Genomic DNA, 21,601 nt, shown 5'->3' with positions numbered 1-21,601 from the left:
CCAAACATCCTGCACGGTGTTGGGCTGTAAGCACAACCCCCACCTGTGGACGTCGGGCCCTCATATCACCCTCATGGAGTCTGTTTCTGACCGTTTGAGCAGACACATGCACATTTGTGGCCTGCTGGAGGTCATTTTGCAGGGCTCTGGCAGTGCTCCTCCTGTTCCTCCTTGCACAAAGGCGGAGGTAGCGGTCCTGCTGCTGGGTTGTTGCCCTCCTACGGCCTCCTCCACGTCTCCTGATGTACTGGCCTGTCTCCTGGTAGCGTCTCCATGCTCTGGACACTACGCTGACAGACACAGCAAACCTTCTTGCCACAGCTCGCATTGATGTGCCATCCTGGATAAGCTGCACTACCTGAGCCACTTGTGTGGGTTGTAGACTCCGTCTCATGCTACCACTAGAGTGAAAGCACCGCCAGCATTCAAAAGTGACCAAAACATCAGCCAGGAAGCATAGGAACTGAGAAGTGGTCTGTGGTCACCACCTGCAGAACCACTCCTTTATTGAGGGTGTCTTGCTAATTGCCTATAATTTCCACCTGTTGTCTATCCCATTTGCACAACAGCATGTGAAATTGATTGTCACTCAGTGTTGCTTCCTAAGTGGACAGTTTGATTTCACAGAAGTGCGATTGACTTGGAGTTACATTGTGTTGTTTAAGTGTTCCCTTTATTTTTTTTGAGCAGTGTATATATATATATATATAGAGAAGAAAAAGTCCAGTGGGAGCACCAGCCAGCATGTGGGTGCAAGGACCAACGCAGGGTAACGGCAATCCCCAATGGTATAGAGAACAAAGAAGTAGGACTGCACTCCAAGATAGTGATAAAATCAGCAAGTGGTTTATTCACCCATAATATGGCAAGTCTTGCGACGTTTCGGCTCACAAGAGCCTTCCTCAAACTTTTGAGGAAGGCTCTTGTGAGCCGAAACGTCGCAAGACTTGCCATATTATGGGTGAATAAACCACTTGCTGATTTTATCACTATCTTGGAGTGCAGTCCTACTTCTTTGTTCTCTATATATATATACTACAAAGGACAGTATACTGTATATATACTACAGAGGACAGTATACTGTATGTATACTACAGAGGACAGTATACTATATATATATACTACAGAGGACAGTATACTGTATATATATTACAGAGGACAGTATACTGTATATATACTACAGAGGACAGTATACTGTATATATACTACAGAGGACAGTATACTATATATATATATATACTACAGAGGACAGTATACTGTATATATACTACAGAGGAAAGTATACTGTATATATACTACAGAGGACAGTATATTATATATACTACAGAGGAAAGTATACTATATATATACTACAGAGGACAGTATACTGTATACATATACTACAGAGGACAGTATACTGTACATATATACTACAGAGGACAGTATACTATATATATATATACTACAGAGGACATTATACTGTGTATATATACTACAGAGGACAGTATACTGTATATATACTACAGAGGACAGTATATTGTATATATACTACAGAGGACAGTATACTGTACATATATACTACAGAGGACAGTATACTGTATATATACTACAGAGGACAGTATACTGTATATATATATATACACACTACAGAGGACAGTATACTGTACATATATACTACAGAGGACAGTATACTATATATACTACAGAGGAAAGTATACTATATATATACTACAGAGGACAGTATACTGTATAAATATATATATATATATATATATATATATATATAAACACTACAGAGGACAGTATACTGTATATATACTACAGGGGACATTATACTGTATATATATACTACAGAGGACAGTATACTGTATATATACTACAGGGGACATTATACTGTATATATATACTACAGAGGACAGTATACTATATATACTACAGAGGAAAGTATACTATATATATACTACAGAGGACAGTATACTGTATATATATACTACAGAGGAAAGTATACTATATATATATACTACAGAGGACAGTATACTGTATAAATATATATATATATATATATATATATAAACTACAGAGGACAGTATACACTATATATACATTACAGAAGACAGTATACTGTGTATATACTACAGAAGACAGTATACTGTATATATACTACAGAGGACAGTATACTGTATATATACTACAGAGGACAGTATACTGTGTATATACTACAGAGGACAGTATACTGTATATATAAACTACAGAGGACAGAATACTGTATATATACTACAGAGGACATTATACTGTATATATACTACAGAGGACAGTATACTGTATATATACTACAGAGGACAGCATACTGTATATATACTACAGAGGACAGTATACTGTATATATACTACAGAGGACAGTATACTGTATATATACTACAGAGGAAAGTATACTGTGTATATATACTACAGAGGACAGTATACTGTATATATACTACAGAGGAAAGTATACTGTGTATATATACTACAGAGGACAGTATACTGTATATATATACTACAGAGGACAGTATACTGTATATATACTACAGAGGACAGTATACTGTGTATATACACTACAGGGGACAGTATACTGTATATATACTATAGAGGAAAGTATACTGTATATATACTACAGAGGACAGTATACTGTATATATACTACAGAGGACAGTATACTGTATATATATAAACTACAGAGGACAGAATACTGTATATATACTACAGAGGACAGTATACTGTATATATAAACTACAGAGGACAGAATACTGTATATATACTACAGAGGACATTATACTGTATATATACTACAGAGGACAGTATACTGTATATATACTACAGAGGACAGCATACTGTATATATACTACAGAGGACAGTATACTGTATATATACTACAGAGGACAGTATACTGTATATATACTACAGAGGAAAGTATACTGTGTATATATACTACAGAGGACAGTATACTGTATATATACTACAGAGGAAAGTATACTGTGTATATATACTACAGAGGACAGTATACTGTATATATATATACTACAGAGGACAGTATACTGTATATATACTACAGAGGACAGTATACTGTGTATATACACTACAGTATACTGTATATATACTATAGAGGAAAGTATACTGTATATATACTACAGAGGACAGTATACTGTATATATACTACAGAGGACAGTATGCTGTATATATACTACAGAGGACAGTATACTGTATATATACTACAGAGGACAGTACACTGTATATATACTACAGAGGGCAGTATACTGTATATATACTACAGAGGACAGTATACTGTATATATACTACAGAGGACAGTATACTGTATATATACTACAGAGGACAGTATACTGTATATATACACTACAGAGGACAGTATACTGTATATATACTACAGAGGACAGTATACTGTATATATACTACAGGGGACATTATACTGTATATATATACTACAGAGGACAGTATACTGTATATATAAACTACAGAGGACAGTATACTGTATATATATATACTACAGAGGACAGTATACTGTATATATACTACAGAGGACAGTATACTGTATATATATACTACAGAGGACAGTATACTGTATATATATATATATACTACAGAGTACAGTATACTGTATATATACTACAGAGGATAGTATACTGTATATATACTACAGAGGACAGTATACTGTATATATATACTACAGAGGACAGTATACTGTATATATACTACAGAGGACAGTATACTGTATATATACTACAGAGGACAGTATACTGTATATATACTACAGAGGACAGTATACTGTATATATACTACAGAGGACAGTATGCTGTATATATATATATACTACAGAGGACAGTATACTGTATATATACTAAGGAGGACAGTATACTGCATATATACTGCAGAGGACAGTATACTATATATATATATACTTAACAAAATGATGAGGCAGCACTTCCAGCTTTAAGGTGACAGGGTGAAGACCCCAATAGACTTTGGGATTCTATATATATATATATATATATATATATATATATATATATATATATATACTACAGAGAAAAGTATACTATATATATACACTACAGAGGACAGTATACTGTATATATATATATATATATATATACTACAGAGGACAGTATACTGTATATATAAACTACAGAGTAAAGTATACTGTATATATATACTACAGAGGACAGTATACTATATATATACACTACAGAGGACAGTATACTGTATATATATATATATATATACTACAGAGGACAGTATACTATATATATATATATAAACTACAGAGGACAGTATACTATATATATACTACAGAGGACAGTACTGTATATATACTACAGAGGACAGTATACTGTATATATACACTACAGAGGACAGTATACTGTATATATACTACAGAGGACAGTATACTGTATATATACTACAGAGGACAGTATGCTGTATATACACTACAGAGGACAGTATACTGTATATATACACTACAGAGGACAGTATACTCTATATATACTACAGAGGACAGTATACTGTATATATACTACAGAGGACAGTATACTGTATATATACTACAGAGGACAGTATACTGTATAAATATATTGCAGAGGACAGTATACTGTATATGTACTACAGAGGACAGTATACTGTATATATACTACAGGGGACATTATACTGTATATATATACTACAAAGGACAGTATACTGTATATATAAACTACAGAGGACAGTATACTGTATATATACTACAGAGGACAGTATACTGTATATATATACTACAGAGGACAGTATACTGTACATATATACTACAGAGGACAGTATACTGTACATATATACTACAGAGGACAGTATAGTGTATATATACTACAGAGGACAGTATACTATATATATACTACAAAGGACAGTATACTGTATATATAAACTACAGAGGACAGAATACTGTATATATACTATAGAGGACAGTATACTGTATATATACACTACAGAGGACAGTATACTCTATATATACTACAGAGGACAGTATACTGTATATATACTACAGAGGACAGTATACTGTATATATATACTACAGAGGACAGTATACTGTATATATACTACAGAGGACAGTATACTGTATATATACTACAGGGGACATTATACTGTATATATATACTACAAAGGACAGTATACTGTATATATAAACTACAGAGGACAGAATACTGTATATATACTACAGAGGACAGTATACTGTATATATATACACTACACAGGACAGTATACTGTATATATACACTACAGAGGACAGTATACTGTATATATATACACTACACAGGACAGTATACTGTATATATACACTACAGAGGACAGTATACTGTATATATACACTACAGAGGACAGTATACTATATATATACTACAGAGGACAGTATATTGTATATATACTACAGAAGACAGTATACTGTATATACACTACAGAGGACAGTATACTGTATATATATACTACAGAGGACAGTATACTGTGTATATATACTACTGAGGACAGTATGCTGTATATATATACTACAGAGGACAGTATACTGTATATATACTAAGGAGGACAGTATACTGTATATACACTACAGAGGACAGTATTCTGTATATATACTACAGAGGACAGTATACTGTATATGTACTACAGAGGACAGTATACTGTATATATACTACAGAGGACAGTATACTGTGTATATATATATATATATATACACACTACAGAGGAAAGTATACTATATATACTACAGAGGACAGTATACTGTATATATATACACTACAGAGGACAGTATACTCTATATATATATACACTACAGAGGACAGTATACTGTATATATACTACAGAGGACAGTATACTGTATATATATATTGCAGAGGACAGTATACTGTATATATATACTACAGGGGACATTATACTGTATATATACTACAGAGGACAGTATACTGTATATATATACTACAGGGGACATTATACTGTATATATACTACAGAGGACAGTATACTGTATATATACTACAGGGGACATTATACTGTATATATACTACAGAGGACAGTATACTGTATATATATACTACAGGGGGACATTATACTGTATATATACTACAGAGGACAGTATACTGTATATATATATACTACAGAGGACAGCATACTGTATATATACTACAAAGGACAGTATACTGTGTATATATATATACTACAGAGGACAGTATACTACTACAGAGGACAGTATACTGTATATATACTACAGAGGGCAGAATACTATATATATACTACAGAGGACAGTATACTGTATATATACTACATATACTACAGAGGACAGTATACTGTATATATACTACAGAGGACAGTATACTGTATATATACACTACAGAGGACAGTATACTGTATATATATATAGTACAGAGGACAGTATACTGTATATATACTACAGAGGACAGTATACTATATATATACTACAGAGGACAGTATATTGTATATATACTACAGAAGACAGTATACTGTATATACACTACAGAGGACAGTATACTGTGTATATATACTACAGAGGACAGTATACAGTATATATACTAAGGAGGACAGTATACTGTATATATATACTACAGAGGACAGTATACTGTATATATACTACAGAGGACAGTATACTGTATATACACTACAGAGGACAGTATTCTGTATATATACTACAGAGGACAGTATACTGTATATACACACTACAGAGGACAGTATACTATATATATATATATATATATATATATATTTATACACTACAGAGGACAGTATACTATATATATACACTACAGAGGACAGTATACTGTATATATATATATATATATATATATATATATACTACAGAGGAAAGTATACTATATATACTACAGGGGACAGTATACTATATATATATATATATAAACTACAGAGTAAAGTATACTATATATATACTACAGAGGATAGTATACTATATATATATACTACAAAGGACAGTATACTGTATATATACTACAGAGGACAGTCTATTGTGTATATATATACTACAAATGACAGTATACTGTATATATATACTACAGAGGACAGTATACTGTATGTATACACTACAGAGGACAGTATACTGTACATATATACTACAGAGAACAGTATACTATATATACTACAGAGGAAAGTATACTATATAAATACTACAGAGGACAATATACTGTATATATATATATACACTACAGAGGACAGTATACTATATATATATTCATATATATATATATTCTACAGAGGAAAGTATACTGTATATATAAATATATATATTACAGAGGAGAGTATACTGTATATATACTACAGAGGACAGTATATTATATATGTAACGGATCTCCTGGCACCCCAACCGGGTACCTCCGTTGATAAATGCTCCCAGTGCCTCCTGAGGACTCCAAGCACTCCGCTCGACACCAATACCACCACAGGAACCAGGAACAGGAACAGCTCTTACAAGAGCTAGGAGTAATAGCCAGGGGAGTATACAAGTATAGCAATCTCCACACACATGAAACGAGGCTCTATGTTGATTGTAAAACAGGAACCCTTTATTGAGGGCTACCTGCCCGTATTTATGCAGGTCCCCATCTGATGGACACTCCCCTAGGGGACCAGAAGGAAGACTGTGACACAGGACAGATATGCAGCAATTCAGGATACACAGACACAATACATCCCCACAATGCATCATGGTTTCCTCCTCTCTGCCCTGGAGACACCCGAGGAGCAATTCAATTATCTCTCAGGACAAAGGGAAATCACCAATACACATGTGGAGACAACAGAACAGAAATCACCATTTAAACATACAATGTCACAACCCTACAGTAAACACAGACATTTAACATATCCTCAGATAGCTCAAGTCTGAGTGCATATTATTAGCTATCTGGGTACCCTCACATAACATACAAATCAAATTCCAAAGACAGATGGTTCTGTCACACCTCAAAACCTCACATATCCCCATAATGTATAAATCCATGGATAGCTCTGATCTGGGTGAACAACATATCCAAAAATCACCTAGATACGAGCAGGGGTTCCCGAATTCCATGGAAGTCACATTTGGCTGACCGCAAGCATGGCTTTCCTGCCCAAAACAGTTCCACAGATTTAAGCTGTGCAGCCGGTCTGTCTTCTCCTTTAAAGTTAGTATGGGCCATAATCCTGAGGCAAGAGGCTGGCAAACAGGCCCCCCCAAAACCCAGTGGCGAGGTTATTTTCGCCACACATCTCCCCCTCCCAGGGAAGGCTAACCAGATACCTGACCTCACGCCGGTCGGTACCTGAGTTAGTCTGGCAGCCCACCCACAACCCAATACTGGACCTGTTGAATTTGGTAGCCTGTCTCTGTCCAGTGAGTCCACCAAGGTTATATTGGTAGTTGGTACTCCCGGTCTCTGTGTTGCTCCCTGGCTTGGAGTGGAGGTTGCTTTGTGGGCAGGGATCAGCGGTACTCTGCCCTTGTGCCAGCGCTACCACGGAAGAAGCCTGGTTGGAGTCTGGTTGTTGGAGGGGTTGACCGACTGTCTCCCCTTTGGCTAAACAGCCCTGTTGCTGGGGGACAGGACCGACTGTCCCTACCCCCTGTGCTGTAAGTGCAGAGACCACGATCCCATCTGCACTGTTGTCGGGCTTACTGTCTCCCCCTGGTGCGTTAAGCTGCCGCTGGGGAGAGGGGGTAACGAGCTCCTCTCCCATACATACTTCCAGCTGCTGGGGAGGGCGACCGACCGTCTCCGCTCCCAATACAGTGTCCTGCTGCTGGGTAAAGGAGACTGGGCTCTCTATTCCCTGCTGGACACTCTGCCGCTGGAGGACAGGACCGACTGTCTCTGCCCCCTGTAACTCCGCCTGCCGCTGGGGAATGGAGAGTGGGCTCCCAATTCCCAATAAATCACACGGCCGCTGGGGAATGGAGACTGGGCTCCCAATTCCCTGTAAATCACCCAGCCGCTGGGGAATGGAGACTGGGCTCCCAATTCCCTGCAATTCACACTGCCAATAGGGAGAAGGGGTAACAAGATCCTCTCCCATACATACTTCCAGCCTCTGGGGAGGGACACCGACTGTTTCCGCTCCCAATACAGTGTCCTGTTGCTGGGGAAAGGAGACTGGGCTCTCTGTTCCCTGTAGGACACTCTGCTGCTGAGGGGCAGGACTGACTGTCTCTGCCCCCTGTAACTCAGCCTGCCGCTGGGGAATGGAGACTGGGCTCCCAATTCTTTGCAGGAGCAGTGGAGAGACCTCAGTCCCATCTTCACCATCTACCTGGGGTTCTTCCCAGTAAACATCCACAATATCCTCCCAGCTGAAGGGCTCTGGATCCGGGTCTGTCACTCTGCTCTCCTGCTGAGCCTTCTTACTGGAGTGGAACAGCTGCTGGTAGCCCTGTTCCAGCTCCATCTCCCGGGTCACCAGGTGGACCAGGTCCTGCTCAATCTCATGAGTGTCGTCCCAGTCATACCTGCTCTCCCTCCATTCCAAGAGATCACGGAACCGGGCTTGTGTAGGGCTCCCAAACTCCAGCTCTGAAAAAGTCTCCCATAACAAGCCAGGACCATCAAACTCCTCTCCCTCCGGCTTGTCATACTCAGCTGTCATGGGTAGGTACTGTGCCCCATACCACCAGAGCGCCTGGTAGGCATCTTCCAGCCACAGCTCCTGCCATGCTAGGAGTTCCAATTCCTTTACCCATTCCTCCCAGAGCTGCTCTCCCAGGAAGGGCATCCGCAGGGCTACTCGCTTCTGCAACCGCTGGTCTTCCGTGGGGAGTCTCTCGTCCCGCATATACTCCACAATACCCAGTACCTGGTACCAGATGCCTTTGCGGACTGCATCTCGGTCATCCATGACACCCTCATCGTACTCCACTGCTGTTTCCATTCTGGTGCTGTCAGGGTCGCTGTACTAGGACATGCGTTGCCCTCAAATTGTAAAATCCATGGAATGGTGTCTCCTGTAGCTGTCCTTCTGGCTGTGGGAACGATCCCACTACTGCCACCAAGAGACAGTCAGTCCTGTCCCCCAGCGGCAGAGTGTCTTACAGGGAACAGAGAGCCCAGTCTCCTTTCCCCAGCAACAGGACACTGTATTGGGAGCGGAAACAGTCGGTCTCCCTCCCAGAGGCTGGAAGTATGTATGGGAGAGGAGATTGTTACCCCTTCTCCCTATTGGCAGTGTGAACTGCAGGGAATTGGGAGCCCAGTCTCCATTCCCCAGTGGCTGGGTGATTTACAGGGAATTGGGAGCCTAGTCTCCATTCCCTAGTGGCCGTGTGATTTATTGGAAATTGAGAGCCCAGTCTCCATTCCCCAGCGGCCGTGTGATTTATTGGGAATTGGGAGCCCAGTCTCCATTCCCCAGCGGCAGGCGGAGTTACAGGGGGCAGAGACAGTCGGTCCTGTCCCCCAGCGGCAGAGTGTCCAGCAGGGAATAGAGAGCCCAGTCTCCTTTCCCCAGCAGCAGGACACTGTATTGGGAGCGGAGACGGTCGGTCGCCCTCCCCAGCGGCTGGAAGTATGTATGGGAGAGGAGCTAGTTACCCCCTCTCCCCAGCGGCAGCTTAACGCACCAGGGGGAGACAGTAAGCCCCACAACAGTGCAGATGGGACCGTGGTCTCTGCACTTACAGCACAGGGGGTAGAGACAGTCGGTCTCCCCCTCCAACAACCAGGCTCCAACCAGGCTTCTTCCGTGGTAGCGCTGGCACCAGGGCAGAGTACCGCTGATCCCTGCCCACAAAGCAACCTCCACTCCAAGCCAGGGAGCAACACAGAGACCGGGAGTACCAGCTACCAATATAACCTTGGTGGACTCACTGGACAGAGACAGGCTACCAAATTCAACAGGTCCAGTATTGGGTTGTGGTTGGACTGCCAGACTAACTCAGGTACTGACCGTGAGGTCAGGTATCTGGTTAGCCTTCCCTGGGGGGGGGGAGATGTGTGGCGAAACCAACCTCGCCACTGGGTTTTGGAGGGGCCTGGCTACCAGCCTCTTGCCTCAGGATTATGGCCCATACTAACTTTAAAGGAGAAGACAGACCGGCCGCACAGCTTAAATCTGTGGAACTGTTTTGGGCAGGAAAGCCATGCTTGCGGTCGGCCAAATGTGACTTCCATGGAATTCGGGAACCCCTGCTCGTATCTAGGTGATTTTTGGATATGTTGTTCACCCAGATCAGAGCTATCCATAGATTTATACATTATGGGGATATTTGGGATTTTGAGGTGTGACAGAACCATCTGTCTTTGGAATTTGATTTTTATGTTATGTGAGGGTACCAAGATAGCTAATAATATGCACTCAGACTTGAGCTATCTGAGGATATGTTAAATGTCTGTGTTTACTGTTAAGGGTGTGACATTGTGTGTTTGGGTGGTGATTTCTGTCCGGTTGTCCTCACATGTGTATTGGCCTTGTCCTGAGAGATAATTGAATTACTCCTCGGGTGTCTCCAGGGCAGAGAGGAGGAAACCATGATGCATTGTGGGGATGTATTGTGTCTGTGTATCCTGAGTTGCTACGTATCTGTCCTGTGTCACAGTCTTCCATCTGGTCCCCTAGGGGAGTGTCCACCAGATGGGGACCTGCATAAATACGGGCGGGTAGACCTCAATAAAGTGTTCCTGTTTTACAATCAACATAGAGCCTCGTCTCATGTGTGTGGGGATTGCTATACGTGTATACTCCCCTGGCTATTACTCCTAGCTCTTGTAAGAGCTGTTCCTGTTCCTGGTTCCTGTGGTGGTATCGGTGTCGAGCGGAGTGCTTGGAGTCCTCGGGAGGCACTGGGAGCATTTATCAACTGGGGTACCCGGTCGGGGTGCCAGGAGATCCGTAACGGATCTCCAGTATATATACACTATAGAAGACAGTATACTGTATAAATATATTACAGAGGACAGTATACTGTATATATACTATAGAGGACATCCACCAAAAAAGAAAAAATACTGAACACTGATGCACACTACCACATTACTGAACACATTACCTACCAGACCAGCAAAACTTCTAAGTAGAACAATCACTACAATATGAGTCACTAACTTAACCAAAACACTAATATATTGACCAAGAAAGAGAAGAAATCTACAGTACAATATGAAGTACATATACCCAGCAGTTTTTAACCCCAAAAACTTTTCTTTAAAAAAAGCTGCATAGAAACCACACAATAAACGCACGGAACCTCCTAATATTGAGGCCCCCCTTCCTTGCACACATATTCATTTATCAGTCATATTCACCCAAAAATGAACACTGACGCTACACACTATCTACCAGACCATCAAAACTTCTAAGTAGAAGATCTCTACAATACCAGCTACCAATATACCCAAAACATCAATATAAGGACCAAGAAAGAGAAGAAATTCACAGTAGAATATGAAAAATATATATCCAGTAGTTATCAACCCAAAAAACTACCTCTAAAAAAAGTCACACAGAAACCGCATAATAAACGCAGGGACCTCCCAATGCATGTTTCTCAAAGCAAATATGTTTAATATTTTTAATATTCCTAATAATTTACGGACAATATCTGTAATACATGAGTACATCTGTATCTGCGGCATAAGGCAACATTATGAAACATTATAATACAAACATTTCCTCCGACACGTCTAAAATAAACAATGTTTAAAAAAAACTTCAACTGCTAAAGAAATCCAGTCCATGACTTCCAATTAACTCAACAAGATTAGGGCAACACCCCCTTAAAGAGGACTACTTTTAAACCCCCACTTGCTCTGGACATATCACCATTTAACCACTGAGGAAGGGACTAGAATTTGTCCCGAAACGCGTATGGTCTGAGGAAGCAGTGAGGATTAAAAGGAATACAGCAAATTGGACTAAAACTTCTTGTTCCAGCCAAAGAATACACGGCGCGAACATCACTAACAGCGGTATTCTTCAAATTTCCTACAGTCAACAAGATTGACCAATCAGGAACCCGAAACCGTGTGACGTTAGGCTGAATCACTATCACGTGGAACATCACATGGTAAGGCAAGCGATCACGTGGGACGCCACGCAGGTCCTTGCAGGACGGAAGACAACTCAACAGACCGAAGAGTGGTAAAGTACATATACTCTTTATTGTCCATTCGCAATATAATATATATACTACAATACGAATAACTGTCGTACCCAACAACATAAACTGGAAAGCCAACTTGTGAACTTCTTTCCAGCAAATTGATATCCTGTTATGAGAGACGCTCTCTCTTCAACAGGCGGGTGACTGAATAACTGAAAATTCTGCGGATACAAGACCAAAAGTATTCCGCTTCTTCTAGTTCATTTACATTTTTTCAAAACAAGAACACTATTTTTTTTAAACATTTTTATTCTATTTTATTTGTATATTTATATTATATTTGTTCACTCATTTGCACGGACTTCTTGTTATTATTATTTATTTATTCACGTACTACAGTCGTGGCCAAAAGTTTTGAGAATTAGATAAATATTGGAAATTGGAAAAGTTGCTGCTTAAGTTTTTATAATACTTATTTGCATGTTAAAAGGAGGGTGATGATTGAAATCATTGTTCTTCCATTGTTAACCATGGTGACCTGCAAAGAAACGGTGACCTGCAAAAAAATGGCTTCACAGGCAAGGATATTGTGGCTACCAAGATTGCACCTCAATCAACAATTTATAGGATCATCAAGAACTTCAAGGAAAGAGGTTCAATTCTTGTTAAGAAGGCTTCAGGGCGTCCAAGAAAGTCCAGCAAGCGCCAGGATCGTCTCCTAAAGAGGATTCAGCTGCGGGATCGGAGTGCCACCAGTGCAGAGCTTGCTCAGGAATGGCCGCAGGCAGGTGTGAGCGCATCTGCACGCACAGTGAGGCCAAGACTTTTGGAAGATGGCCTGGTGTCAAGAAGGGCAGCAAAGAAGCCACTTCTCTCCAAAAAAAACATCAGGGACAGATTGATCTTCTGCAGAAAGTTTGGTGAATGGACTGCTGAGGACTAGGGCAAAGTCATATTCTCCGATGAAGCCTCTTTCCGATTGTTTGGGGCATCTGGAAAAAGGCTTGTCCGGAGAAGAAAAGGTGAGCGCTACCATCAGTCCTGTGTCATGCCAACAGTAAAGCATCCTGAGACCATTCATGTGTGGGGTTGCTTCTCATCCAAGGGAGTGGGCTCACTCACAATATTGCCCAAAAACACAGCCATGAATAAAGAATGGCACCAAAACACCCTCCAACAGCAACTTCTTCCAACAATCCAACCACAGTTTGGTGAAGAACAATGCATTTTCCAGCACGATGGAGCACCGTGCCATAAGGCAAAAGTGATAACTAAGTGGCTCGGGGACCAAAACGTGGACATTTTGGGTCCATGGCCTGGAAACTCCCCAGATCTTAATCCCATTGAGAACTTGTGGTCAATCCTCAAGAGGCGGGTGGACAAACAAAAACCCACTAATTCTGACAAACTCCAAGAAGTGATTATGAAAGAATGGGTTGTATCAGTCAGGAATTGGCCCAGAAGGTGATTGAGAGCATGCCCAGTCGGATTGCAGAGGTCCTGAAAAAGAAGGGCCAACACTGCAAATACTGACTCTTTGCATAAATGTCATGTAATTGTCGATAAAAGCCTTTGAAACGTATGAAGTGCGTGTAATTATATTTCACTACATCACAGAAACAACGGAAACAAAGATCTAAAAGCAGTTTAGCAGCAAACTTCGTGAAAACTAATATTTGTGTCATTCTCAAAACTTTTGGCCACGACTGTACTATATCGAATATCCTTCTGGAATACTACTGGCTTATAGGACTGAATTAATATTAATATGTATCCTGAAGGACTTTTGTGACCCTTATTATCTTTGTTGAATTCACTGAACTTGTTGAATGAACCTTCAAACAATTGAATACTAGCTGGATCCTTTGGGACATACTGATCCCATGCATCACTGACCATCTTTATTATATGTCTTAGATCAACCTCATCCCATCTCAGATAATAAATCAAGATTGGTCACTTTACCCTACCATTTTATTTACCTATTTTATCCATAATAAACAACAAATATTTTAAACAACAATAATAAATACCTTTTAGTATAAACCAAATGCGAGTGTGCCATCACAATTCTTCTTTTAAATCTTACAGAGGACAGAATACTGTATATATTTACTACAGAGTACAGTATACTATATATATACTACAGAGGACAGTATACTGTGTATATATATACTACAGAGTACAGTATACTATATATACTACAGAGGACAGTACTGTATATATACTACAGAGGATAGTATACTGTATATATACACTACAGAGGACAGTATACTGTATATATACTACAGAGGACAGTATACTATATATATACTACAGAGGACAGTATACTATATATATACTACAGAGGACAGTATACTATATATATACTACAGAGGACAGTATACTATATATACTACAGAGGACAGTACTGTATATATACTACAGAGGATAGTATACTGTATATATACACTACAGAGGACAGTATACTGTATATATACTACAGAGGACAGTATACTATATATATACTACAGAGGACAGTATACTATATATATACTACAGAGGACAGTATACTATATATATACTACAGAGGACAGTATACTATATATATACTACAGAGTACAGTATACTATATATATACTACAGAGGACAGTATACTATATATATACTACAGAGGACAGTATACACTGCGTGCAGAATTATTAGGCAAATGAGTATTTTGACCACATCATCCTCTTTATGCATGTTGTCTTACTCCAAGCTGTATAGGCTCGAAAGCCTACTACCAATTAAGCATATTAGGTGATGTGCATCTCTGTAATGAGAAGGGGTGTGGTCTAATGACATCAACACCCTATATTAGGTGTGCATAATTATTAGGCAACTTCCTTTCATTTGGCAAAATGGGTCAAAAGAAGGACTTGACAGGCTCAGAAAAGTCAAAAATAGTGAGATATCTTGCAGAGGGATGCAGCACTCTTAAAATTGCAAAGCTTCTGAAGCGTGATCATCGAACAATCAAGCGTTTCATTCAAAATAGTCAACAGGGTCGCAAGAAGCGTGTGGAAAAACCAAGGCGCAAAATAACTGCCCATGAATTGAAAAAAGTCAAGCGTGCAGCTGCCAAGATGCCACTTGACACCAGTTTGGCCATATTTCAGAGCTGCAACATCACTGGAGTGCCCAAAAGCACAAGCTGTGTAATACTCAGAGACATGGCCAAGGTAAGAAAGGCTGAAAGACGACCACCACTGAACAAGACACACAAGCTGAAACGTCAAGACTGGGCCAAGAAATATCTCAAGACTGATTTTTCTAAGGTTTTATGGACTGATGAAATGAGAGTGAGTCTTGATGGGCCAAATGGATGGGCCCGTGGCTGGATTGGTAAAGGGCAGAGAGCTCCAGTCCGACTCAGACGCCAGCAAGGTGGAGGTGGAGTACTGGTTTGGGCTGGTATCATCAAAGATGAGCTTGTGGGGCCTTTTCGGGTTGAGGATGGAGTCAAGCTCAACTCCCAGTCCTACTGCCAGTTTCTGGAAGACACCTTCTTCAAGCAGTGGTACAGGAAGAAGTCTGCATCCTTCAAGAAAAAAATGATTTTCATGCAGGACAATGCTCCATCACACGCGTCCAAGTACTCCACAGCGTGGCTGGCAAGAAAGGGTATAAAAGAAGAAAATCTAATGACATGGCCTCCTTGTTCACCTGATCTGAACCCCATTGAGAACCTGTGGTCCATCATCAAATGTGAGATTTACAAGGAGGGAAAACAGTACACCTCTCTGAACAGTGTCTGGGAGGCTGTGGTTGCTGCTGCACGCAATGTTGATGGTGAACAGATCAAAACACTGACAGAATCCATGGATGGCAGGCTTTTGAGTGTCCTTGCAAAGAAAGGTGGCTATATTGGTCACTGATTTGTTTTTGTTTTGTTTTTGAATGTCAGAAATGTATATTTGTGAATGTTGAGATGTTATATTGGTTTCACTGGTAAAAATAAATAATTGAAATGGGCATATATTTGTTTTTTGTTAAGTTGCCTAATAATTATGCACAGTAATAGTCACCTGCACACACAGATATCCCCCTAAAATAGCTAAAACTAAAAACAAACTAAAAACTACTTCCAAAAATATTCAGCTTTGATATTAATGAGTTTTTTGGGTTCATTGAGAACATGGTTGTTGTTCAATAATAAAATTAATCCTCAAAAATACAACTTGCCTAATAATTCTGCACTCCCTGTATTGTGTATATATATACTACAGAGTACAGTATACTATATATATACTACAGAGGACAGTATACTGTATATATACTACAGGGGACATTATACTGTATATATACTACAGAGGACAGTATATTGTGTATATATATACTACAGAGTACAGTATACTATATATATACTACAGAGGACAGTATACTATATATACACTACAGAGGACAGTATACTATATATATACTACAGAGGACAGTATACTGTATATATACTACAGAGGACAGTATACTGTATATACACTACAGAGGACAGTATACTATATATATACTACAGAGGACAGTATACTATATATATACTACAGAGGACAGTATACTGTATATACACTACAGAGGACAGTATACTATATATATACTACAGAGGACAGTATACTGTATATACACTACAGAGGACAGTATACTGTATATACACTACAGAGGACAGTAGACTGTATATATACTACAGAGGACAGTATACTGTATATACACTACAGAGGACAGTATACTGTATATACACTACAGAGGACAGTAGACTGTATATATACTACAGAGGACAGTATACTGTATATATACTACAGAGGACAGTATACTATATATATACTACAGAGGACAGTATACTGTATATATACTACAGAGGACAATATACTGTATATATATACTACAGAGGACAGTATACTGTATATACACTACAGAGTACAGTATACTATATATATACTACAGAGGACAGTATATTGTGTATATATATACACTACAGAGTACAGTATACTATATATATATACTACAGAGGACAGTATACTGTATATATACTACAGAGGACAGTATACTATATATATACTACAGAGGACAGTATACTGTATATACACTACAGAGGACAATATACTATATATACACTACAGAGGACAATATACTGTATATATATATATATATATAAACAGTACAGTATACTGTATATATATACTACAGAGGACAGTATACTGTATATATATACTACAGAGGACAGTATACTGTATATATATACACACTACAGAGGACAGTATACTGTATATATATACACTACAGAGGACAGTATACTGTATATATTTACTACAGAGTACAGTATACTATATATACTACAGAGGACAGTATACTGTATATATACTACAGAGGACAGTATACTGTATATATACTACAGAGGACAGTATACTGTATATATATATACTACAGAGTACAGTATACTATATATACTACAGAGGACAGTATACTGTATATATACTACAGAGGACAATATACTGTATATATATATAAACAGAGTACAGTATACTGTATATATATATACTACAGAGGACAGTATACTGTATATATACTACAGAGGACAGAATACTGTATATATTTACTACAGAGTACAGTATACTATATATATACTACAGAGGACAGTATACTGTGTATATATATACTACAGAGTACAGTATACTATATATACTACAGAGGACAGTATACTGTATATATACTACAGAGGACAATATACTGTATATATATATAAACAGAGTACAGTATACTGTATATATATACACTACAGAGTACAGTATACTATATATATATATATACACTACAGAGGACAGTATACTGTATATATATATATATATATACTACAGAGGACAGTATACAGTATTTATTTACTACAGAGTACAGTATACTATATATATACTACAGAGGACAGTATACTATATATATATATACTACAGAGGACAGTATACTGTATATATACTACAGAGGAAAGTATACTATATATATACTACAGAGGAAAGTATACTATATATATACTACAGAGGACAGTATACTATATATATACTACAGAGGACAGTATACTGTATATATATATATATACTACAGAGGAAAGTATACTATATATATACTACAGAGGACAGTATACTGTATATATATATATTACAGAGGGCAGTATACTGTATATATACTACAGAGGACAGTATACTGTATATATACTACAGAAGACAGTATACTGTATATATACTACAGAGGACAGTATACTGTATATATATATATATATATTACAGAGGACAGTATACTGTATATATACTACAGAGGACAGTATACTGTATATATACTACAGAAGACAGTATACTGTATATATACACTACAGAGGACAGTATAATGTATAAATATATTACAGAGGACAGTATACTGTATATATATACTACAGAGGACAGTATACTGTATATATATTTGTGGCGAAACCAACCTCGCCACTGGGTTTTGGAAGGGCCTGGGTACTAGCCTCTTGCCCCAGGATTATGGGCCCTCTCATCAGCCAGGCCTCATTTGTTCACAAAGGACTTGGACTAACTTGAACCCTGGTCTAATTCGTGCCATTTTGGGATGTTAAATGTCTATGTGTATTGAAAAGGGTGGGACCTTGTATACGTTGAGTAGGGAGGTAGGTTCCATTGTCTCTCTGTGTGTATTGGCGATGTCCTTTGTCCTGAGAGATAATTGAATTACTTTTCGGTTGTCTCCAGGACAGAGGATATTGTGTATTCCTCTGCCTGTGATGATTGCATCAACCCAGTGTGAGGTAATTCTATCACGGACAGAGGGGAGGATTTTGTGTGGAAGTGTCTGAGTGTATTGTACGTGGTTATTGGCTGTTTTTACAAAACCCTGGGGTGGTAACTTTGTTGGAAGATGTGTATAAAATGCTTGTGTGTTAAAATAAAGAGAGTTCCTGTTTTATACCTTCATGAAGTCTTGGCTCATGTTTGGCTCATGGGATAACTACACTCTTGGGGATTGCTATATCATAATACTCCCCTGAGTATAAGCTCTTGTAAGAGCTTGCTCCTGGTTCCTGTCTCTGGATTTAGGAGAGGTTCACCCACTGGAGCCTGGAGCTTGTCGTAGGTCCAGGGTGGGTAGGAGACGGCGAGACCTCCACCAAGCTTCGACGGTTCGTGGGGTCTGCAGTGTTGACGGTGTCAAGTGGAGTGCTTGGAGTCCTCTGGAAGCACTAGGAGCACCTATCGACGGAGGTACCCGGTCGGGGTGCTAGGCGTTCCGTTACATTGGTGGCAAGCAGTGGGATGGCATCCTAGTGTGAGGAGAAGCAGCTCGGAGACACCGTTCGTGGAGTATATTGAGGGCAACGCTAGTATCCGTACAGCGTCCCTGGCTACAGCAATATGGATGCCGTTGGTTCCTGCACAGCATTCCATGAGGAAGATCACCCGGATTACAGGGATGCAGAGCGGAAAGGCGTATGGCACCAGGCCCTGGAGGACGTGCAGCGTCGGAGGGGTGAGAGTCTTCCCAGTGAGGAGCAGAGATTGCGAATGCTATTGGCGCTGCGACTACCTCTACTGGGAGAGCAACCATTGACCGAGTGGGTGTCAGAGCTTGAGACACTGGTATGGCAGGAAACCTGGTGGGACACAGTACGACAGTCTCCATGGATGGAGGAGTACGCCAAGCCCGAAGGTGAGCAATATAATTGCCCTGGATTATTGTGGGAGTCTTTTGAAGACATTGACTTTGGGAGCACAGAAGAGTCTAGATTTTGGGACATTACTGACTACAGGTGGGACTTGCACAATTGGCCTACAACTAGTGGGGTGAGGGCAGATCTGACCTTTCTGGTCCAAAGGGAGTGGGAGCTGGAGCAAGATTATCAACAGTTGTTTCGCTCCATTCAAGCCCAGCGCAAGATACAAGACAGTTGGATACCAGGCCCAGACCTGCAGCCCTACCCCTGGCAAGTCACAGCTGAGGTATCCCCTACTTCCTCACCAACTGTGGAAGTAGGGGACTTCATAGACTGGTACTGGGAGGAACCCCAGTCGGCAGGTGGAGATGGGACTGTAGTCACTCCACCGTCCCAACAGGGTGGCTGGGGAGGCGGCCCAGATCCCCAACTGCCACTGGGAGTACAGGGAGAGGAGATTGTCGGTCCCTCACCTCTGCAACAACCAGAATCACTGGTAGTGGAGACAGCCGGTCTCACTACCCAGCGGCAGTATACTCTACAGGGAGAGGAGACAGTTGGTCTCTCTCCCCAGCGGCAGAGGGGGTATCCAGAGGAGGGGGTAAGTGATAGCCCCCCTCCAAAGCTCTCTCCCAGCCCAATACTGAGTGTAGTGGGTAAGGCTTTAAACCCCACTGACCCCTCTCCAGCAGAAGAGCTGGCATCAGAGCAGAGCGCCGCTGGCCTCTGCCCTAACCATTCATTTACTACCCAGCAGGAGTTGGCACCATGCACCCCAGCTGAAGCGCTGGCATCAGGGCAGAGCGCCGCTGGCC

The 21,601-nt window shown here is 40.0% G+C and overlaps 1 protein-coding gene across 1 annotated transcript in view; it reads right to left on the bottom strand.

Moving 5' to 3' along the window:
* LOC121002662 (adhesive plaque matrix protein-like) overlaps nt 1–21,601 on the bottom strand; it is a 78,188-nt gene that overhangs the window by 40,245 nt on the left and 16,342 nt on the right. The gene's annotated exons all lie outside the window — the stretch shown is intronic.

The sequence above is a fragment of the Bufo bufo genome, chromosome 5 (genome assembly GCF_905171765.1).
Source record: "Bufo bufo chromosome 5, aBufBuf1.1, whole genome shotgun sequence".
Classification (NCBI taxonomy): domain Eukaryota; kingdom Metazoa; phylum Chordata; class Amphibia; order Anura; family Bufonidae; genus Bufo; species Bufo bufo.
The sequence above is the reverse complement of the archived record's forward strand: the minus strand, read 5'-3'. Positions and strand labels throughout refer to the sequence as shown.